A 24,910-nucleotide genomic window follows, 5' to 3' on the forward strand; every position below is an offset into this window, starting at 1 on the left:
CTGCGGAATCGAATTTTCCCCCTAAGAAGAGATCTGTTCTTCTAATTGGTGAAGGTTCCGATCCTAAGAAAAGGAAGAGGAACTCTTCCAAGAAGAAGAAAGTAGGTGAAGAAAAGCCGGTTCCACCAAAAGCTGAAGACCCCAAGAGCAAAGTTGTTTGCTTTCACTGTAACAAGGTGGGGCACTGGAAGAGTAACTGCAAGGTTTACCTTGCAGAATTGAAGAAGAAGAAGGGTAGTGAGACTGCCGCTTCTGATTCAGGTATGTTCATGATAGAAGTGAATATGTCATTAAATCAAATTTCTACTTGGGTATTAGATACCGCCTGTGGTTCTCAAATCTGCAATTTGTTGCAGGGACCAAGGAGAAGTAGGACTCTTGAGGAAGAGGAGGTGATTCTACTGATGGGAAATGGAGCAAGAGTTGCTGCTAAAGATGTAGAATCATTTCATTTACATATGCCTACGGGCAAGACTATTGTTTTAAATAATTGTTATATTGTTCCCTCGATTGTGAGGAATATTATTCCCATGTAAGACTTGGCTGGATTTTCATTTATTATTGAGAATAATGAATGTTCTATTCTTAGAGATAATATTCTTTATGGACGTGGTGCTTTAAATAATGGTCTGTATAAATGTGACATAATTTACTTCAGATTGAACAAACTAATAAAAGGAAAGTGATGATGAAAATCTCACTTTATAGTGGCACTGCAGTCTCCATTTAGTAGACATGGAGAGAGGACTGCAAATTTGCTAGGAATGGTACACACAGATGTATGTGGACCAATGTCTACGCAAGCCATGGGTGGATTTTCATACTTCATTACTTTCATAGATGATAGATCTGGATTCGGATATGTGTTTGATGAAAAACAAGTCTGAGGCCTTTGAAAAGTTCAAAGAATATAAGTATGAAGTGGAGAAACAACCAAACATAGTATTATAACTCTTCGATCAGATCGAGGTGGTGAATACTTTAATGGAGTATTTCTAGATTATCTCAAAGTAAATGGTATAGTCTCCCAGTGGACTCCTCCAGATTGGTATCTGAAAGGAGAAATCGAACTTTGTTAGACATAGTTTGGTCCATGATGAGCTATGCAAATCTTCCAGTATTCCTATGGGGTTATGCATTGGAAACCTCAGCATATTCACTGAATATGGTGCCTTCCAAAATCTGTTCCTCAAACTTCGTATGAGATATGGAAAGAAAGGAAACCGAGTCTTAAACACATTAAGATTTGGGGATGTCCGGCTTATGTCAAGTAAGTTGACCCAGATAAGCTGGAATATCGATCCGTAAAATGTAGTTTTGTGGGATATCCTAAAGAGACTTTAGGGTATTACTTTTGCACCGATCATCGGGTGTTTGTCTCCAGATATGCTACCTTCTTGGAAAAGGAGTTTATCCTTGAAGGAAACAGTGGGAGCAAAATTGAACTTGATGAAGTTCAAGAAGCACAAACTACTACAGATCGAGTGGAAACACCTGTTCTGACTGAACAACCTTTTGTGGAACAGCCCATTCATAGATCAGGGAGAGTGTCTCGCCAACCTGAGAGGTAATATGGCCTTGTCATTGAGAATGACAATGAGTTGTCGATCATTGATGATGACGACCCTGTGACCTATAATGAGGCTATGAGTAGTGTTGACTCAGAGAAATGGCATAGTGCCATGAAATCCGGAATGGAATCTATGTATACGGTATACGAAAGAATGATTAGAGCAGATGGCCAGGTGGATACCTTTAAGGCCAGGCTTTTGGAAAAAGGATTCAAACAAAGGCAATGGATTGACTTTGATGAAACTTTTTACCTATAGCCCTGTTAAAATCAGTTCAGATTTTGCTTGCGATTGCTGCTTACTACGACTATGAGATCTGGCATATAGCTAGATGGTTTTCTTTCCGAGGGAAATGAAAACTTAGTGTGTAAGCTGCTACGAACCATATGTGGTTTAATGCAGGCTTCTCGAAAGATGGAACATTCATTTTGATGAGACAATCAAAGAGTTTGATTTTATCAAAAAACGTAGATGAACCATGCGTCTACAAAAGGGTAAGTGGGAGCGCGGTAACATTGCTTGTATTGTATTGAATTAGAGTTGACACACATAACAACATAGCAGACCCACTCACAAAGCTACTTTATGAAAGTCACTTTGATCGTCATAGAGACAAGATGGGTATTAGATACCAGAGTGATTGGCTTTAGTACAAGTGGGAGATTGAAAGGAATATGTCCTAAGTCCAATCATGTATGAGGATTTAGGAATAACTTTTATGTAATCTGTTTTGATTTCATTGATATTAATAAAAGACTTGTTTTATTTTTATTACGGGCTTTATCTATTTAAGTGTTTAAATAAGATATACCATAGTTTAGAGTAAAGCTTTTTATGGATTATGATGAGATCATAATAGTGAGACCTAAAAAGATGATAACTCTAAACTTAAATAGTTCCTGGTCGTAGGATTACTAACTGGTAATTAATAATCCGCAAAGATCGGTACATACTATGCTTGCTTCATTATGAAGGATGTCTGTTCTCATAGACATTTGTGTGGTGACACTATAGCTAGTATGTAGGTGCTTATTATAGAATAAGTTCACTGAACATGACTCGTCCAGCTGAACAACTGATGGAGTTCACTCACGTGTCAGCAGTTGTTCACATAGTGATAGTTGTATAAGTATCCTTAGACTTGAGGTCATCATAGTCATCTTGTGTACACTGAACTATGCTTTGGTTTAGTTCTTAGTCTCCAGGGACAATTATTAGGGCTCTACTGGGTATAGGAATTATACACGAAGATAGTGTATGATCAATAAAGGATCTACCCCTTCCAGTGAAGGAAGCGAATGTTCAAGGCTGATCCACTTATGCTAGTTCAGGAATCTCTGGCCAGAGTGAATGAAATTAGAAAGGAGTTTCTAATTTGCATAGAACTACGCATAGTAAATGGTAAGCAAGTGATTAAATTAGATAGGCTTGACACGAGATTCATGCCTTGTATTTAATCGGGACATTGTAGGGTAGAAGGAGTTTATTGTACGGTAACTATTCACTGAATAGGTTCTTGGTATTCTAAGCAGTGAATTCATATTATCCGGATAGTCGCGATATGCTGAGAAGTATCCCTCACGATGTAGAATAAATGTGATTAATTGATTAATCATATTTAATAAATTAGAGAATTTATATAAATAATGATAAAATAGTTTTATTATTATTTATTTCTACTACCGGCTTAATATTGAACCTACAGGGTCACACCATAAAAAGAGAATGATTTAATGGTGGAGGAATTAATTAATAATGGCTAATAATTATTTATTTGTGAAATAAATAATTAATTGGAAAATTTAATAATTGATTAAATGAGATTTAATTGATTATAAATTAATTAAGAAAAATTCTTAATATTATTAATTAAGGATTTAAATTTTGGAAATTAAATCAAGAGAGAGAATTATTTCTAAAGTATTTAGAAAAAGGATTAATAATTAAAAGGTGTTTAATTATTAATGAGAATAATAAATGGGAAAAATAATGATAATATTTATGGGAAAATTTCAGCTGAAAATTTTGCCTATAAATATACTATTATAGACACTATTTTTATTCGAACCCCAAAAAACCCAAAAAGTTTGGAAAACCCAATTCTCTCTACCTCCTTCCTCCTCCTTAACATCGTTTTCTTGGTGGATACCGGTGGAGTGCTTCACACTTGAGGAGCAACTGCTAAGGATCTCTGATCGTTGTCACCGAATTATTTTAAAGGTTAGATTTGATCCCTATTTTTTTACCACGATTTATATGCTTTTATTTGGATTTTATATGTGTAAAAGTGTTTTGCCATGCCTCCGCTGCGATTAAAATCCAACAGTGCTTTCAATGACTTTCTTCGCAGCATCTCAAGTTCATAACTTTTCAAGATTCCATATTGAACTTCCAAAGTCATTCTGCTTAGATCTTTTCCTTCTCTAATAACTGATGTTTTCTGTTCAAGATGGTCAGGAAGAGCTAGCAGGAACTTTAGGTTAACCTCCTCGGCTTCATAATATTTATCATGTAGCTGCAAGTCATTTATCAATTTATTGAACCTCTCAAAAACTTCAGTAATTCTTTCCTTTGGTTTAGCCATAAACCCTCATACTGAGATACCAAAATCCTTCTTTGATTTGACCTAACTTCCTCTGTTACTTCACATAGAATTTTTATCTTCTCCCAGATCTATTTGGCTGTGTCACAGTTGACAATGTTATTGTACGTTACATTGTCAAGTGACTCTATTAAAATCAGCTGCAAGCCACTATCCATAGAGACTTTCTCCTTTTCAGGTTCAGTGTACTGTGAGGGATCCTTATGAGCATAATGAGCTGGAATGACCATGTCTCCATCTTTAGATTCGTCAACTCTTTCCATGGGGGTGAAATGGCCATTCTTGAGGATATGAATATATAATAGGTTAGTCATCCTTATAAACAGTATCATTTTCTTTTTCCATAATGTGTAGTTAAATCTGTCAAAGGTAGGGATTTTGATACTGCTAAGCTTTTGTGTATTCATTCTTCCAAGATCTTTAATCTGTTTGCTTTCAGATTTTGCTCTGATACCACTTGTTAGGTAATGAATACAACACAGAAGGGGAGGGGGTGAATGTGTTTTGGATTATTTTTAAGTTTTTTAAACTGTTATGGATATGGTGAACAAAGCAATCTAATTTGTAGAGATAAAGTGTTCTAACAAAAATGGTAAAACATGCACATAAACACACTATCTTCAAAACTCACTTAATTTTATATTAAAATCAAGTATGTCTTTCTATAAATTTTTGGGTTCTTTGTTGATAAATAACTTAGCTTCTTTTTTTAGAGAGGTACAATAATTTTTTATCTATTTGTTACAACTTAAAACAAAGCATCCAGTGTTTACTTTATTGAACAGTAAACACAGGTTTTACGCAACATGCAATAGCATGTACTAAACCCTACTTTAAGTTAACTAAAACTTTCTATTTATGGCTTAGTGTATCTTTGCAAATCGTGCATGACTGTGACTTTACTTTATCAGTTAATCTTGGTCTTTGACCTTGTACTATTCAAGCTGCTTTTTGTAGACTTTTCAAATTAGTGATTGATTTGTTTGTTGATTGACAATCTTGGATCTTTAACTGGTCTGCATTCCGTACTTGAGGTTTATATCGAGATCTCCAGTTTGAACTATAGAGAACTGCCATCTCGATAAATATAATGGCTTATCGAGATCTCTTAGTTCTCTACAAGTGTTTTGACTCATCGATGTCTCTAAGTTCTCGAATGTGAACTTGACTTGTCGAGATCTCCGAGTTCTCGAATATAAACTTGGCTTGTCAAGATCTCTGAATTCTCGAATGAGCTTTGCTTGTCGAGGTCTCCAAGTCTTTGCATGTAGAATTAACTTATTGATATCTCTAATCTTCATATCTTCATTTTGACTTGTCGATATCTCTGAGTTCTCTAATGTAGAAATGACTTGTCAATATCTTCGATCTTCATATCTTCATTTTGACTTGTCGATATCTCTGAGACTTCTCTATAAGCTGTTTTGGACTTCTCGATAAGTCATTCTGGAGTTCTCGAATGACTTCTCTATATGACTTGATCTGTAACTTGTAGATATTTTGACTTATAATATTTTTCCCAAAATAGATTTATTCAACTCCAAGCTTCTTCACACTTTCTATGAGGCATGATCTTCTTCCAGAGTTTATTCTTAGGTTTGAGACTGTTTACAGAAAAATAATCCAGTATAATCTATTGACACTTTTATAGACTCAAGTAATACAATACAAAATGCAAACTTAGATTATCATATAACTAATTCTTAGGGCTGTCAATTTGACTTAGTCTTGTTATAATACAGGTATGTCTTGCACAACAAGATGTAAATAATGCATCAAGTTCTAGTTCTGCATTATCATCATGTGAGAAATGTGTGCAACATGATATTGTAGATGCTATGAACATGTTTTACGATTTTTCCTCAGCTGAATGGTGTGAAACAAAAAGTGTGAAATATGATACTATTTTTTTATTTTAACAATTGTAATCCTAAAGGCAGTCTTACTTTGTATGATGTATTACACCTATTTAACTATTAATTCATGATATCTAATTATACTTTTTTAAGCGTATTGGCTGTTTGGTTACATATTAACTATCAGGTAGAAGCAATTTTTTTGGTATTTGGTTGTTTAAGAAAATTGGTACTTTGGAAGAATAAGAAAAAAAAATATATTTTTTTATTAAATTATATGTGTCGGTTGTTCAAGGTGACATATAAAATATATATCATAAGCGTCGGTTGTTAATAAGTCTGACACAAAAAAAATAATATATTATATGCCGGTATTATAAAAGGCAGACCCAAAATGTAATACTTCATGTGACAATTAATAACATTTTTTGGCGGTTGTGACAACTTTTTGTTCATTCGAAACATTTTTTTGTGTCAGATTCTGACCAACATATATTATATATTTGTGTATGTTATATATTTGTGTCGATGCTTTAACCGACACAAAAAGTTCCCATGTTATATGTATCACCGACATATTGATATAACGTTAATTTAACCGATATATAAAATCCATTTTGTACTAGCTTATACTAATTCAATTATGTTATTAAAATCTTTGATAGGTAAATTGAAAATAGCGAGCCCATCAACAATGTGTATGTTGTATCAAAATACCCATTTTTGTTATCTTAAAATTCAAAATGCTTAAAGGCGCTAAAATCCGCCCAAAATACCTGCTAAATATGCATTATCCAAAAGCGTAGTCCATGCACTCTTGGAAATGCGAGTTATTTATTTATTTTTTATTGAAAGGGTATACACATGTTTTACATGCGTATACTTCACATATTATTAATTAAAGAATTCGCATATTATATATGCATTATCTACATAAAAATTAAAAATTCGTTTACGCATCTCCTTCATGCGTATTTAACAGTTATTTTGGGTGAAACTTCTCAACAAATGGTATTTTGAACATTTGGAAAATGGTGTATTTTGATAATTCTTTTAAATACCGACAACTAAAAAGAAATCAATTCAATTTTAAAAAAAGTTACTCTTGACAATTTATAGAATGATTCGATTAATAACAAAACTAGAATACAAATAAACGGTCAAGAATCAAAAAAATCAAATGCATAAATACTTATTCAATCAACATTTATTTTGTTCAAGTATAATCTATAATATTTATAGTAACCAGAATGAATAAAATTTGGTGCTTTTTCTAGTTTGATTTGGTTAACTCAATCAGTGTCAGATATTTTTAATTAAGCGATTCTGTTAAATCGAAATACTAAAATAATATACACTACTCAAGTTTATGGGTTTGAATTTCGCCAACTACAATTTTTTTTTTATTTGTGCGCTACCAAAATTCTCAAGTTTGAGGCTGCCGCATACAAACAATTACATTTTATTTATAAACATAATAATAATGTTAATGATTCAAATCTCATGAAATATTTATAATTTAATTTAAACTAGAAGTTATACACATTCAAATTAAAATTCTCATAATAAGGTTATAATTATATATCAATTAATTTCGATATTTTATTAAATTTATAAGTTACATAAAACAAAAAAATTATAAAATATTAATGAAGCGAGCATGTTTACAAAATTTAGAACTATTTGATTGAGATACCAATTTGCAATTTATCAAACGATTTTCGACATTTTATCAGAAATTGTTCAAAATTGACAAAAAAAATAACCGATTTTTGAGAAATTTATCCTCAATTTTTGAAAAATTGACCGATTTTTATAACCATTTTATAACCATGTAAGCCGACTAAAAACCTTGTTTCCTATAATTAAAATATAACTAAAAAATTTATCTAAAATATTTTCACCGATAACATCTCGATATACTAATAACTAGCAACAAAAAGTTTTCCAAGTTAATCATCAAAACTTTTGTAATTCTGATTAATCGGCGAAATCACGGATTTTAATAACACTAATTTAAAAGCTATATTTCAAAATGCATATTGTTGTTACGAAAACACATATTAAACTAGTGAAAGCAATAATAATAATTTTAATCTATCTAATTTAAACAATTTAATGACTATGGTGAATAATTAAAGGGAAATAAACATCTAAAAAAATAATGGACAATCAAGTTACAAATTGTTTCCACGTTATCGGGGTGGTGGCCCTAATGTCACTTTGGGGTTAAAAATGGTTCAAAATATTACTTTTGAAAATAATGACCCTAAATGTCATTTCAAAACGGTAGATCGTGTAACGTTTATGTAAAAGACTCAAAACGGAACTTCGTGTAGCGTTTTGACACTTTATTTTTTCATATGTACAAAACGTTAAATAAAGTAGCGTTTTAGTTCATGTAGCGTTTTGGCCCCCAAACACTACCTCATCTAGCGTTTTGCACATTATAAAATAAATAAAAAAAAGTAAAGTGTCAAAACGCTACACGATGTAGCGTTTTCATATTTCAAAAAAAATTCAAAACACAATACGAAGTGCCGTTATGAAATGACATTTCGGACCATTATTTTCAAAAGTAACATTTTGGGTCATTTAACACCCATAAGTGACATTTTGGCCCATTATTGTATTTTACACCCCTTAAATTTGGCCAAAACTCAATTTTGTATACTTATTTTCATAAATTGCAGTTTGCTCCCTCTTACTTTAAAATCTGATTCAACATACATCCTTTTTGCCTAATTTTTTAGCCCTAAATGTTGTCTCCAATAATATATCTCATCTTTTCTCTTCAATAATAGATTATATATGTTGTTGAGGACAATAATTTGGGCAAAAAAGTTGACAAAATTTGGTAAAAAAGGTGCAACTTGATGCAGATTTCAAAGTATGGGATGCAAACTGCAATTTATGAAAATAGGTTTACAATATTGAGATTTTGGCCAAATTTAAGGGGTGAAAAATACAATTCTCTCTGCAATATTTGTAATTCTTTTCTAAAAAAATTGTTTTGTAATCATCGGGACAACAGAACAGACAGGTCGGGTTTAAGTTTCTGATGGGCTATTCATTCAGTGTGTGTCCCCTAAATAAATAAATACACACACAGTCACAAGATGGGTTTTTTTTAGAAAAGATGAGTAGCTGGCGAACTCTAATTCTTCGAATTGGCGAAAAATCCCCCGATTATGGTGGAACTGTTAATTTCAGAGATCACATTGTCAGTTCTCTTTCTTACTCCACTTTTTATTTTTCTCAATTGCACCTTATTTTTTTTATTTAATTATCATTTTATTTTCAACTTATGTGAATTTCAGTAATTGAATATGTATGCACTAGTTTTGTGCTTGAGTAAAATGTGTTATTATTTTGAATTCATGTTTTTAACGTATTGAATTGAAGGAGACCTGCTTTGGTTTGCTTCGGCGGGAGCTAGAACTTTGCGAGGATGATAGTATTTTAAAGGTACGTATTTTTGTGGTGTTTAGAATTTGTTCGTTTTTGCGTTGGTGAATGTATTGAATTTTAGGATGTGTGTTGTAGAGGAAAATTTAGAGTATTTTAAGTTCGGAGAAAAAGAACTTGGCCTTAGGAGGTGTAGTAAATACATTAGTGATTTAAGGTTGATGGCACGCTGTCCACGTGATTTATATTTATTGATGTTTGGTGATACATTTCGCATCAAAGATAAGTGATTAAATAGGCGGATTTTTTTACTACATGCTATTGGGTTAAAATGTGGTGACATGTTAAACACAGTGATTTTGTCAATTTGAATCACATGAGTAGGTGTCGTTTTAAATTATCTTGTGTTTTTCAAGTTAATTATGACGCTATCTTTAGAAAAGTTGTTTCCTCATAATAGTTACTTTTCATTTATTAAAATATTGGAATTATAAATGCTTGCCAAACTAAATCTGGTTGTATAGTTTCACTCTGGAAATGTAAGGGAGCTTTGTTATTGATACAGTATAAATTCTGACCAAATACTCTCTGTTGTCGCAGTTTCTTCTTGAATGTGCCGAGCAATTGCCTCACAAGATTCCTCTGTATGGGACAGTGGTATGGCGAATATTTTCTTAGAATTTATCTTCCATTCAAATTTTTTTGTTTTGTTTAATTTACGTTGTGTTCCTGAACCAAAGCAAGAAAAGTACGGAAAATGGCCTATTTTCCTTTCTTCCCAAATCTTTCCAAAAGTGGGACAAATGTAAAAGGATTTTATTTTCAAATATTTAGAAATTCTTTTCTTTCCTTCTAAGAAATCAAGTAGAAGAAATCAAATCTTTTCCTTCTTTTCTTTTCTCACAAAAAACAACAATTAACAGTTTTCGGAACACAACGTAAGTTTATTTACTTTGTTTCTCTCTCATCTGCGCTCTGGACTATCACTTGAAGTTTTGTAGTCCAAGTATTGCACTTCATAAATACTAATGACTTTCCATCATTCTGTAGGTTGGGTTGTTGAACTTGGAAAATGATGGCTTGGTTAAGAAAATAGTAGAAACAATCCACACCAATTTGCAAGTAAACAACTCTAAATTGTGACTGCATACAAAATGTTCCTTTAGATTTAAAGTTGACAGATTGAAGATAACTCTCTTATTGTTTATAATGTTTTGCTAGTAATCATGGTTGTCATGTTGATAAGTCGAGTCGAGTCGATTGTGGTCCAGCTTGTCGACTAGTCGTGGACTAGTCGTTGACTAGTCGACAAATTAATAATAATTAATTAAATAATATATAATAATATATATCTTATATACGTGACTTTCCACAACAAAAGTCTAACATTCTCATACTCATATGTGTATCAGTCACAAAATAAAAATGTTTAACCCATACATTTTAATTTTCCCTTCTATATATACTCACATAGATAATGTGACTATACAATTATATAAATAGATTATACTACATGTATATTCAGTTCTAATCAGTTTATACATACATTAACACACCCACATAAAGATATACTATAAGTTGAAATTAGCATGTTAATTGTTGCTGATGTTGAGTAGGCTTTTAGAAATATTTTTATTTTTTTCGTTTTAAATTATGATTGGATTTTGCACTAGTCGACTGACTAGATAAGTGGACTGATTAGTCGACCAAGTCGACAATTCGCAAGTCGAGCTCTCCAAACCGACTAGTCGACTGCGCGGCTAGTCGACCGCTGTGACAACAATGCTAGTAATGGTGCCATCAGACATGCCAAAAATTAAAATATATAAAAAAATGATTAATTTGTATCTATTTAATAAATCTGTTACCCTGTATTTTTGTCATGACCCTCGCCATTTTCATTTTTTCAACTACATTACCACACAGTCCACAGTTGTTCTGTAAAGTATAGCGAAAGTAAACGCTTTGTTCCCAGTGTACGAGGTTGTAAATTGCAATTTCAGATTGTTGTAAACAGTTTGTGCATTGTATAAATATATTGCAGTGTCACTAAACGGTATTGGTTTATTCTAATAATTACTAAAAACCCATCCAAAATCCTATAATTCTAGATTGCCTTTTAAAATATATAACTTGTGTCCATAATTGTTTCAAGTGATTAGTTAATCATAAAAGCTATCCTCAATTAGAAAAAAAGATTACATTTTTTTAAAAAAATACCTCACTTTTTTGGATGTTCTTTAGCTGTTATGTAAATTTTCTGTTACATGTTGTTTATCAAGGGTCTGACTAGTAGAACGTAATTGTAGGAATTTTAAAGTTTTGGATACAAGTAAAACAGTGTTCAAGCTGGGAATCGGTTGAAAGATAACATGGGTCCTACTTTAGGATGATCTATTCTGGATCATTATTGCTTCCTTAAGCTTTGATTATATTTATAAAGGATGTCTAATTTATCACCTCATACCAGCATACAAGTTAATTCTGTCTATGAACTGTGTGACGTCTCACATTTTTGGCTTCCTTTAGAATATATTTCCCTAAACACTATTAATAATTCAATTTTAAAATAAGATACATGTATCGTTGTTCATTGTTACTGCATTTAGTTTTTTGATAGGTATGCATCATAAGATATTGTATTAACTACGAAACATACATCCACATCTGATTATAAAGTTGTAGGTGCCTTCTGCCCTGCTCTGTTTATGTGATTATGTTCTTCTTTACATTCACACCTGATTATCTCTTGTTTTGTTTGTACCTCACTTAATTGTCCTATCCTAGTAAGCAAATTACGAAGAGTGTGCCAACTTACCAAGAAGTCGAGAACACTATGAATGTCTGATTTTAACAATTAATTCCGATAATATCTTCTTCCTTCCCCCACCAATGAAAAAGGTTTCATCAAGTAAACTTCTTCCTTTTTAGTTATAACACTGACCCTAAACTTGTATATTTAATGATGAGTACACACGGTTTAAAAGCAGAAGGAAGTTGCTGTCATTTGGTGGATTTCCTTTATACTTTCTCTGAAACCATTTTTGTGGCACAGCCTTGATATACTTATATTTCAAAATGATTGTTGCTCTCAGTTTTTTACATTATAAACGGTTTTTAATATTTAATATTGATTAAATTATTGAGGACTTCTCATATGTCTCTAACTTGAAGTGCACTATGATTTCATACCTCCTTTGGTGGTTAGTGAGAGACTCTTTTAAGATGCAGCTTAATTTTATATAATAATTGTTGGTCTACTGATGAGGAATGAGAATAAAAAAATAATATATATGTTATTAATTAGTTTATATATATTTAGTGTAAAGATAAATGATGTATTTATCTAAATGTTTTATATGTGGGGCTAGGAGTATATTATTTGAGTAGTTTATCTATAATAAAGCCTAATTGTTCATGGGCCTTAGTTCATTAGGTTTAATACTAGGATTTAATAGTCTATATAAGTGATGTAATCGCCCACATTATTGCTTAGTTTTGATTATACACTTTCTTGAGAATAATATTGATTAATTATTCTTGGGATTCGTATAATTCATCGCTTGTTCTCTTATTATCAATCTTGTTTAATAAATAGTTGTTTTCTCAATTCTTGTCCTGCATCAAATTGATCAGAGCCAGGTTCCTGATTTTATTACTGTTCTTCGTATTTACTGCTCACACCATTCTCTGTTCACCGCTGCCGTTCAATATTCATCCGCTTTGGTCAGCCCCCATCTACCACAAACCCTAGCCTCCAACCACCATACACAACCTACCAGCACAACACCGTTGCACCCACCAGAAAGCCACCAAATTGCTGCCCTAATTCACCAATCAGAACCCTAATACCTAAATCCCCAAATCCTAAATCATACCCGACCCGACCCATACACGAACCTCCTAAAACAAAACCCTAATTACGTATCTATTCATCACCAAAAATCGCAACTTCTCACTACTGGTTCCAGTATTTAATCCGCAACAAGAAGAGAGACCAGGGAAGAGAGGACATACCTGGACATTTTCTGCTGGAGTTCAGAAACGTCACCGGAATCTCTGCTGCTGTCGCCTCTGTTTATATTGCTGCCTCCGCTGTTCAGTGACGAGTCAAGACTGTTCTCAAGACATTAGTTTGTGCATCCATCAGTTTGTGTGTGAGAAACGAAAGGGGTAACTCTGAACTTTGAGATAACATATACATACACTCCTTATACCTATACACCATTGTCACATTTCTACCTTGACTCTAGACACTACAATCTGACCCCTCAGCCTGGCAGAGTTATAAAGCAGCCCCTAAAGCTTGTATAAATTATAATTCAGCTTCCAGAAAGTTCCAAGAAGCCACTGAAATTTCAGAATCTGCAGTCCCCCCGAAATTTCAGAATCTGCTCCTGAATAGTAGTTCTTCCATGTTAAGACATATCTGCTCATATCAAACGTCAAATTGATATTGTGATAGATAATATTTATTTCCTTTAGCGTGAACGTGATGAGTTCTACTACGAAGTCTATGTTTGTTGTCGCGACCGCTGGTTACTTCAATATGAGCTTACCTTGAAGGAGTTAGATAATCAATATTATGAACTTGAAAGGCTGGAAAACAAGTATCATATTGAGCTGAGGAAAGAAAAATACAAACTTGCAGATGATAGTTACAAACTTGCAAAGGTGGAAGTACATAGGGCTTTTGAGACTCTCACATCTCAGGTTAAACTTCTTGTACATTTGGAAAATGAGAAGATGATCAAAGAGGAGATGGAAGTTGAGCATATCGAAGAAGCTGCCACGGAAGCTTACATTGAGGAGGTTAAACAAATTACAGAAGATCCAGTTAAGGAGGTTAAAACAGTTGAGCATATAGAGGTTGCAAGTGAGGAGCAAGTGAAAGAAATTAAGTCATAACCTGGCTGCTTTCATATTGTCGAGGATCATAGAGTATTTGATGATATTATTGAGGTTGAGCACATCGACTTCATCATTCCGGAGTACATGCCTAAACTACCCTCGCTTGCTTGTTTATTTTCAGTGTTTCTTTCACCTCAACCGTTTCTGTTGAAGAACATAAAGTTCATCTTGGTTCCATCTCATTCTTGCATGATTCTTGTTTTTTACAACACTCGTGGTGATTTTTCTCTAACAAGGGGAGAATGATGAGGAACGAGAATAAACAATTAATATATATGTTATTAATTAGTTTATATATATTTAGTGTAAAGATAAATGATGTATTTATCTATATGTTCTATATGTGGGGCTAGGAGTATATTTTTTGAGTAGTTTATTTATAATAAAGTCCAATTGTTCATGGGCCTTAGTCCATTAGGTTTAATACTAGGGTTTTATAGTCTATATAAGTGATGTAATCCCCCACATTATTACTTAGCTTTGATTATAAACTTTCTTGAGAATAATCTTGATTAAATATTCTTGGGATTCGTATAATTCATCGCCTGTTCTCTTATTATCGATCTTGTTTAATAAATAGTTATTTTCTCAATTCTTATCCTGCATCATCTACTTATCACTTTATTGGTGACATGTACTTATTTGGATAATCACCATTTTCTTGTTTACTGTTGTAGGGAGCTCTGGATGATGGAAATTGCAGCAGGATCCGCATACTAATGCGATTTCTTACTGTTTTGGTAGGTACACGGATGGTATTATAGTTTTGATGTTCCATTCCTTTTATAATCATTGTTATATGTTGTAGTGCTGGAAAGGTTAAAGGATTTGAATAGACTGTAAGTTGATTCAGCATGTGTACTCCAGTAAAGGTTAAGTTGAGATGTAGATTTAAAATATCTGAAAGAATTTAGGCCATCGATTAAACGACATTGTAAATGTACAGCAGTACATTTTTGAATTACAAAAGAGTTGGTAAACTATAAGGCATTCCTATCTTCTATTAGATTTTTGAATGAAAGAAAATCTTGATGTTAGCATAATTCAGAAGCCTTTGATCCTTGTCTTTTTTATTCCATTTTACCATCCCCTGTACAAATAGGAATGTAATAACAAGGTACGGAAAAAGCTTGCACTTATATACCTCTTTTTTTCTTCAGATGTGCTGCAAAGTTGTGCAACCAACTGCTTTACTTGTTGTCTTTGAAACATTGCTATCATCTGCTGCGACGTTAGTGGATGAAGAGAAAGGAATTTCCTCCTGGCAAGCATGCGCTGACTTCTATATTACATGTATTCTGTCTTGTCTTCCTTGGGGAGGATCCGAACTAATTGAGGTAGTATTCATTTCCTAATGTACCTCTTTTTGTTTAAGAACTTAGCAGGACTATATCTTTGTAAGAAGCATATTCTTTATAATATCATATATTATGTTTCTCGTTCCATGTTGTAACGGAGTATCATGTTATATTGTCACATATCTGAGATAAATAGAAATATATGTGTGCACTATGCTTTCGATGCATACAAGGACACCCGCAGATGCTTACGATGATTTTAAATATCATAAACGCAATTTTCTTCTTAAATTGAGTTGGTTTTCTTTCTCTGCTGCGCCTTTTTCTTTCCCCATAAGCTAGCACTATATATGTGTGAAAAGAATAATGAACATTGATTATATTTTATTTCTTTTTTCCATGTACTGCATTATTGTGTTAAATATTTCACATATGTGAAATCTGTTGAAATATGTCTATGCATTATGCTTTAGATGTATTTAAGGACACACATAGAGAGGCAAGCCAATGATTTAAAATAGCATAAACAAAAGTCTTCATCATCACAGTCAACAAGCTTATTGATATACTTACTATCTTCCTTCCAGAAATTTTCCTATGTTCTTGTAATCTCAATGTTCTGACCTACATCTTATCAATTGAATTCCACATGTTTAGGTATGGAATGGGACAAATATATATATATATATACTAGTATTTCTTGCCCGCTACGCATGGGCGAAAATTTAATTTTTTACAAATAAAAGCTTATAATTATTAATTAGATTTTTTGAGAAATAAGGAATTAGGTCAAGAGAGAGATCTGTTTTTTGTCGTTGTTTAATAATTATTTTATTATGTAAACAATATATCTATCTTTAGTTATATATAATTCGTGTTTAATCAAGGTTCTTTTGGTTGTTTTTAATGTTATATTGTATCCATCGATATATCTCCTTTTTCTTAGTTTTGAATCCACCGATATAATAAAATTTTAATATTTAAATCAGATATTTAGAAGGTAAATTTTATATATAAAAGGAACGTATGTCTCCTTGTAAACAAACAGATTTACTGCCAATTTATTACATACAAGAAATAATAAAATTTTATAATATATAAATTTTCTTTTATGAATTAAGGTCGTATAACTAATAGAGAACATAAATGAAAAAAGAAATGCACAAAATTTTTTCAGTCATTAATGTTGGAATCTGCAACTCAGGTGCAACTCAGGCACCTTCTGCCCAACTCAACCCATAGGAAATTATTACACTTGTTAAGTGGTGAAGGCTAAGGTGGAGCGATCTGTGTGGATGCTAAAAGAAACATGACTATTAGATGCACTGTTATCACGTCGACGACTAGTCGTCGACTAGTCGGCGACTAGTCGCTAAGTCGCTGGGAGAAAAATAGTCGAGGAGCGACTTTATATTCTGGCGTTCATGGGTTTTACCCGACCCGACCCAGTACCCGACCCAGTACCCGACCCGGCCCAATAATAGAAATAGGGTTTTTTTAACCCAGAACTTACCCGATTGATATCTTAGAATGAAAGAAAAGGTTTGGGGCGGCTACAATTAACCACATCCATCTCCAGATCCATCTCCGGCTGCTATCTTGGGCCATGAATTCCGGCTCGCTTAATCTTGAGTTTGTTATCATCCTTTGGTTCTCACACCATTTGTAAGTTTGGCCATAAATTAAGTTCTGGTTCTCACACCATTTGTAAGTTTGGCCATGGCTGGCAGTAAGTGCTTACTTGTTATTTGCATTGCACCTGCTGTGCAGTGATTTGAATTATATCCATCAAAATGTTATGATTCTTAATCTGCACCCTGAATTGAACCTACTTATTGATCATCATTATGTATTTAATATATTTAAGTACCTTTCCTGGCCTTGTAATAAATTTTTCAGTACCATTCTTGTTCTAATTTAACACCTTAAATAAATTTTCAACCTTTTAAATTTGACAGTTTGAGGGGTACTTGCACAATTTATTCCCTGTAACTCTGTAAGGTTTATTAGGAAACTTGAAATAATGTGTTTAGGCAAGCAAAGGGCTTTATCTAAGTTGGCTCTTGGGATGCTTATATATTATCATATCATGTGGCTCTCTCCCTTGCAGAATTGTGAAAAATATAAATGGGTTACCACACTTCTGAACAACTATATACAAGGTGTATATATGTTTCGAATTGTGTAATTTGAGTAAAGATTGTTCACTCTTAAATTTTGTTGGCGGAAAAAGTAGAACTACAGATCGGTGCTAGTTGATTGTTAATTTTATATATATATATATATATATTGAGGGAAAAATACACTAAATTGTAAGATCAAATGTTTTGGAAGTTTGATTAATGATACCTCTTTAAAGTTTGGAAGTTTAAATATTTTTATTGCATTATATGCTATGGTTAATATATATCCCGATCGTCAATTTTGCAGATCAAATTTTCAATTTATCTGGCCATGGGAAGAATGGGCTTATGTATTGAACCTTCCAAAATGGGCTCCGAAACGTGTATTTGTTCAGGAGGTTTTAGAAAGAGAAGTCCATTTGTCATACTGGGACAAAGTTAAGCAGGTAATTCTTCATGCCAAACTTAATGAAAAAATTCAAGTTGATAAAATTCAAGTTAGAGAGATGATTTTTTTTAATAGAAAAGAGGACTTACTTGAAAGGAACGTATTATATAGCTATTGTATTCAACTCTTCATGATTGTAGTAATCATTTTTATCTCTACTAGTTGCAGTACTTTGGATATGTATATATGCTAAAAGAATTAAGGGTGAAATGAGGATTCTTTAATGGTAACAAGGCTCCGTTCCGCTTCCCCATCCGACATTACCACTATCACTATGGAATCTGATCCTTATCCCCCCTTGCTATCGGCTATTACAATGAAAAGGTAAATTGAAGTGACAGGATGAAAATAGTAAAACAAAGAAAAAGAATCTGATGCAACAATTAGGAAATGAGCAGATAGAAGTAAAGACAAGATACAAAAATGCAAGTTTAAGGTTTTCTATGGTTTTCAAGTTTTTTTCAGTGTTTTTTTACCTTCCTGTTATTAAAGTGCAGAAAGTAAGAGATAGACAGCAAAGAAATGAGAATTAGGAGAGAATCAGAGAGATTAAGAGAGAAACAGTTTGATTTAGAGCAGAAATGAGTGAGAAACAGAGTTTACAGAGAGTTTGAGATAGAAACCCCAGATAGAAAAAGCGGTTATAAAGAGAGAAAGAGATACTGGTAAAAAATGATTTCCTTTCATATATCACATAATGAAAATACAAAGACTGTTACGAGTATTTTAGACTATACCTCCCGTTACTGACTTAAATATGAAATACAAAATACTCTTTTACCCTTGCTGATTCTCATACTAGTAAGTGACTATAGCTATTATGCAAAGTTTTTGAAGAACATTAATACTAACTATAAGTAGCCAAAAAGCTGTTTCAGTCTGCGTGAACTCTGATATTCCAGTTATCCTCCTTGCCTTGTTCATATTGCACGTCATGTTCTCATTCATTTTCCACAGTCTAATATGTGCAACATGCTTTCTAAAAAGTGTTCGCCTGAATCTTTTCCGACCAAATAATTGTGGGCACTGGGCAGCACCCTGCTCCTGTATCCTCTCCTTTGTTGCCTGTACTACCATCAAATTTTCCCGAGTGTGGATAGAAATAGAAAACAAGTATTCTGTACACATCCTTGATAAAGCCTTCTTCATGGACATAATAATGTGTCCGCATTAGATTGATGATGCTTGTCAATGTAACTCTTCTGCTTATTTGTAACCACTTCATCTCTGTTCAAATATATTGTTCCTGGTTGCTTTTTTGATGCATTAATCTTATTAAGCTCCGTATTTTTGTGGCACCTTTATTGCTCAGATTCTTCACAATTTATCTTTTCTTTATCGCTCGCGGCACAGTCTCAAAGCATCATCACTGTTTTACCTTTAATTGTCTTTTGCTCCTGAATGATAGCCATATAGGTCCACGCAGGATGTCTACATTACAGCACTTTTGATACTCCTTTGTGGAGCCTCCTGAACGTCCTTATAGCTCATAAATTATTTTTTTAAAGTTAAATCCACTTTCCATATGTTTAAACGGTACCTAGTTGCATGTGTATTGTGTAGTACCATTAGTTAATATTGTAAATATTGTGCCATAATTATTTGTATTTTAGTAAAAAAAAAATTTTGAAATAGATGTATAGGATTTTTTTTAGTTAGTATATAATCTTTCCAGCATAGAGTAGTGAAAATGCCCTTTTTGCAGTTCTTCCTGCCAAAATTGAACATAATCCATATGAATGTGTATATATTCAAAAGATATATGTATATTTGAAGAAGCTTTAAAATCTTTGGAACATAATCCATATGAATATATAAATTATATATATATGTATGTATATATATATGTGTGTACATATATGTATGTGTGTGTACGTATATTTATGTGTGTTAGTGTCTGTGATTATATGTTAGATTATAACTGACATTCTTTTTGTTTTTCATTGTGTAGAGCATTGAAAATGCCCCTGCATTAGAGGAGCTCCTTCCTCCAAAGGGTGGACCAAACTTGAATATAGTGCGGAAGATGCAGATAAAACCGGACTTGCCCTCTCTTCTGAAATCAAGGCCATGGTGAAAGGGAGGAAAATGGCCCGTGAGGTTATAGTTTGGATGGATGAAAATGTGGTCCCAATCCATGGTTTGGATGTTGCTCTCAAAGTGATTGTTCATACCCTTCTTGACATTGGATCAAAAAGCTTTACTCATCTAATTACAGTCTTGGAGAGAGATGGCCAAGTTATTGCAAAGATATGTCCTGACCAAGAAAAACAGATATTGCTTATAGATGAAGTCAATTGTTTTTGGAAGAACAGCACTCAGATGACAGCCTTAACAATTGATAGAATGATGGGTTATAGGCTAATAATCTAATTTGGCCATTGTTAGATGGGTGTTCTCACCAACTAATGTTGAATTATTCCATACTTCTGATGGTCTATGGGAGGTACCATCCTATGTGATTGCTGATTTTTTTTTTCTAATTAGTTGATGATTCTTTACCTTTCTAGGAAAGTTTATTGTCTTCTGGAGCCAAATTAGTTTAGTTTTATAATATATTTTTTTGATAATTAAACTCACGCAAACAGTGGTAAACTTTATATTAAGCAAAAATGTTACATGGATCACTATTTGTGTAAATTATCATGATAAAGTAGTTACTACTTCCGGTTTTCCTGACAGCAGAGACCCTAGTTGGTATGGCCACGCCATGAAAGTATGATAAATTTTTACCATGATCATTAACTATTTGTAAATTGTATCAGTACTGTGATCCAGAACAGTAGTGAGAATTTGGCCGTGAGAGTTTGCACAGAATTAACATTAATTTATTCATTGTCTAGGAGAACAGAAATATAATTTCTGCTCATTGCTCCCCCTCCCCTCCCCTGCTTTCAGAATGCATAATTCTTAAGAAATGTGAGCATATTTGCCTATATCCATTCAGTATCAGACTTCATCTGCACTTGATACTAACCTCCAGATAAAGGTCACTAGGTTTAAAGTTCCCAAATTTTTGTCTGTCTCCAAGACTCGGTCCATTTGCCCGCAAATAGACACGTGTACAAACAAGCATAATTATAACTAATGTGTAGTTTTGACATTTTTGTTTTTTACATTTGGTTATTGTTTTGGTATATTGGTTGGGTACGAATTGCAAATTAACTTGGATTTCTTATTAGTTCTTCTGATTCTGGCTATTTGTACGGCCCTTTTCCATCTATCTCAGTATATAATTTTTAACTTTTGTATCATTTGAGTGTATGATTGTATGTTTTCTCAAGTTCCTAATATTTATTCTTCTATTGAATTGATTATTTCGTTGTTCAAACTCACAGATTCTCAGAAATGCATTAATAAAACATACCACCGTATCTCTGATCTAAGAAAAGAGATTACACTTCTTAAAAGGAATGTTGTATCTGCTGAAGAAAGTGTATCCAAAACTCAAGCAGAGCTGGATGCTGCAGAAGGAAAGCTTATGCTTCTTGATGGTGAACCCGTTTTTGGTGAAAATCCAGCAAGAATGAAGCGTTTAAAAACGAGTGCTGAAAAGGCGAAATAGGAGGAGGTATCTGTTTGAGAAACATTAGAAGCGAAGGAGGCTCTTTTTTCCAGAGCCCTCGAGGAGATTGAGGTCAGTACACGGTGTTTACTTTTTTAAAAAAAAATTAAAAATTTCTTATTGATATATTCTTATAGAAGTGGATTTATGTAAATAAATACATGCTATATGTATATGTAATTGATGTGTGTGTTTTCTAGGGCCTACAGTTACAATAATATATGTAAAAGTTAATTGCTAGTAGTATGGATCCCGTTTGGTTTGGTCCTTGTATAAAAATGACACTCAAGCTAATGTGAAGTCATCCTCTTCACTTTATTAGTTCCGCACTTACATTAGTAAAGGTATAGTAAAACTAAGGACGATATCGGCCTAATAGCCTATGTTTTGCTAGATTTCGCCAACACCTATATATGCAGACACCCAAATTACTTTTATGTTTTTTGGACATCTCCAGACAATCTCAAAATGTTAATGTTTATCAATTTTACAGGCATTGTTTCTTTCCATGTATAAGAGCTTCTCATATGTGTTGACGGGACGCCTACATGAAGCATTTGGAGATAAAGAATCACATAGATCCAATCATGCCGATGGAATGACCATTGATCTTGAAGATTCATCTGCAATGGATCTGGACCAAGAGAATGGAGGACCTAAAAAAAGGTATTTTTGTTCTGATATTTTCTTTGGAAGAAAACAACTTTATGCTCTTTCTTGCAAGTTTTTTAATTTGTTTGTTTTCAATGAAATTGTCAGTAATTCCACTGGGGGGAGGGTAAGCAGCGGTTATATTGTAACTGAGAAAGAGCAGTGGTGCTTATCTACTCTAGGCTATGTCAAGGCCTTCTCAAGACAATATGCTTCTGAGGCAAGTTAATTTCATCTATTTGTTCAAGTGTTGTGATAATACTATGCTGTTAAAAAAATTTAGGTGATACGTTTCAGAGAGGTCACAGAGGAGAAAATTTTGGTAGAGGTCATAGTCATAGCAATGATTGTTGGAAAGGACAGAGAATTATGGTGGTTAGAGCATCTTCAAGTGTCTCTTAGTGCATTCCTTAAAAATATTATAAACAAATAGATTTAAGACATTATAAAGAAAGACAACTCCGACAACACTCTTTATATGTGCTCCTTATTGTTATTATAATATTAAATTTATAGAGGGAAAGAGAGAAAGAGAGGAAGTAGAGGAAAAAAATGGTGAGAAATGAATATTTTAATGATAAAAATGAAATAACGGATGGGATAGGGTTTCGTAAAAGTAAGGTAGAAAAGGAGCATGTCAAATTTTAAGGAACAAATAGCTAGTCTCTTGGAGTGAAATTTATGTTAAATTCCTTATATTTTAAATTTAAGGGGTCAAATAGCTAGTCTCTTGGAGATGCTCTTAATTGATTACTGGAAGGGACATTGTCAAGGTTTTATGTTCCCAGGAGTTGAATTATTTTGACCAATGTATTGTGTCTCCGGCCATGTACTGCCATGTCAAATGTTCCGAAGGACAAAAATGTCAAAGTCCAGTCATTATATTGAACTAAATGCAATTGGTCATTAAATTGATTGAAATGAGACCCCATTAACTATCATCAAACAATTGATAGTTGTGCCTCACTTCAGTTGTGTTCAGTTGTGACCACTTCAATATTTAACTGGTTGTTGATGGACCATACTTGATGGAGGCTTGGTAGCCTTTATATCAGTATATAAGTAGGATAATATCTCGCTTCATAAATCCCTTGGAACTTGATAAATATGACCTAAGTTAGTCGGGTACGGGTTTCGGATACGGGTGCGGATCCAAGTGTCAGATTCTTAGTTTTTATTAAATTAGAATTTGTGGATATGGACCAAAATTGGACACGGGTGCGGGATTCAGCATATAACCTTTTATACCTTACACTTTACATTTATAAATTTGTGTCTTCTGCCACATAAAGTAAACATATACGTTATTGTTTGTCATATTTATAACATAAATCAAAAGGATAACATGAAAATAGTAATATATAGGCATCCCTCCCTAGAATTAAGAGGATTAAGTTGTGAGGCCTTTGAACTAGATTTCTTAAGGTTAAAATGTCTGGTTTCAATATGAAGGATCCGACTCAGATCCCATACCCACACCAATGTCATGTCCGATGGACACGGACACGGGTATGAGGGCAAAATTGAAGAGTCTGGGTAATTTAGAAAATGACTTGTGCTTAAGCCTTAAAGTGTCAACATATTTACCTTTTATCATAATAATAGATACACACATATATAATATACAGTATAGTTATTATTATTTAGTGAAACATGGAATATTGAATGATTTCAAAAGTGAGACATCCTTGTGCTTCTGTGTTTTTTGGATTTTTTATACGTAACATAAGTTATGGCTGCTGCGTATGTTGTCTCCCTTTTTGACATGCCTTGTTTTTGACAGATATGGCCTCACATTGAGAAGCTACAGACAGATTTATCAGTGGAAGACACTCATCCTCTTTTCCTGAAAGCTCTTTATTAAGGGTTAGGTGTAACTATGCCGTTGTAACTTATGCTAAAATGGTTCTGCTATTGTATTTGACACATTATTACCTATATATCTGTTGAACTGAGCAAGTGTAAGGTTTGGAAGCAAAAGATATGAATTATGTAGTCAGCTGCTGATTGAGAAGAGTAATATGTACAATACGAATATTAGGTATACATCATGTAGGTGATACTCAAACAGTTGTCTCCGTAAAATTTTATTGTGCTCATCATACTTGCGCAGTTGCGGTGGGGTACTATAATGTCATCTTCTTACGTACAGTGTTGGAGCAGCATTATTACAATTTTATCATTTTCTTTGTCTATTCAGAATTTCAGTTTCAAATTTGGGATATAGTAATCAATATTGCAACTAATCTAAAAAAAATAATAATAATAGTTCAATATTGCAACTGGCATCTCATGTCGGTTTCTGTTATAACTAGAAAAATCGTTATGTTAATTCTTGAAAGTTCACAGTAACACTGAGAGATGCTCAAGTTTCGCGTTCTGGGGAAAGTGTTCTAGTATTTTTAAGGCTAGTTTTCCAACTCTAGTTAGTAATTTCTATAAGAAGCCAACCATATAGTTGTGATGTGTCCGAATAA

At 33.2% G+C, this 24,910-nt stretch overlaps 1 pseudogene; it reads left to right on the top strand.

Annotated features, from left to right (window-relative positions):
• The first annotated feature begins 9,033 nt into the window (after positions 1–9,033).
• On the top strand, positions 9,034–24,584 carry LOC141719618 (nuclear cap-binding protein subunit 1-like; annotated as a pseudogene).
• Positions 24,585–24,910: the final 326 nt, after the last annotated feature.

This window comes from Apium graveolens, chromosome 4 (genome assembly GCF_009905375.1).
Source record: "Apium graveolens cultivar Ventura chromosome 4, ASM990537v1, whole genome shotgun sequence".
NCBI lineage: Eukaryota > Viridiplantae > Streptophyta > Magnoliopsida > Apiales > Apiaceae > Apium > Apium graveolens.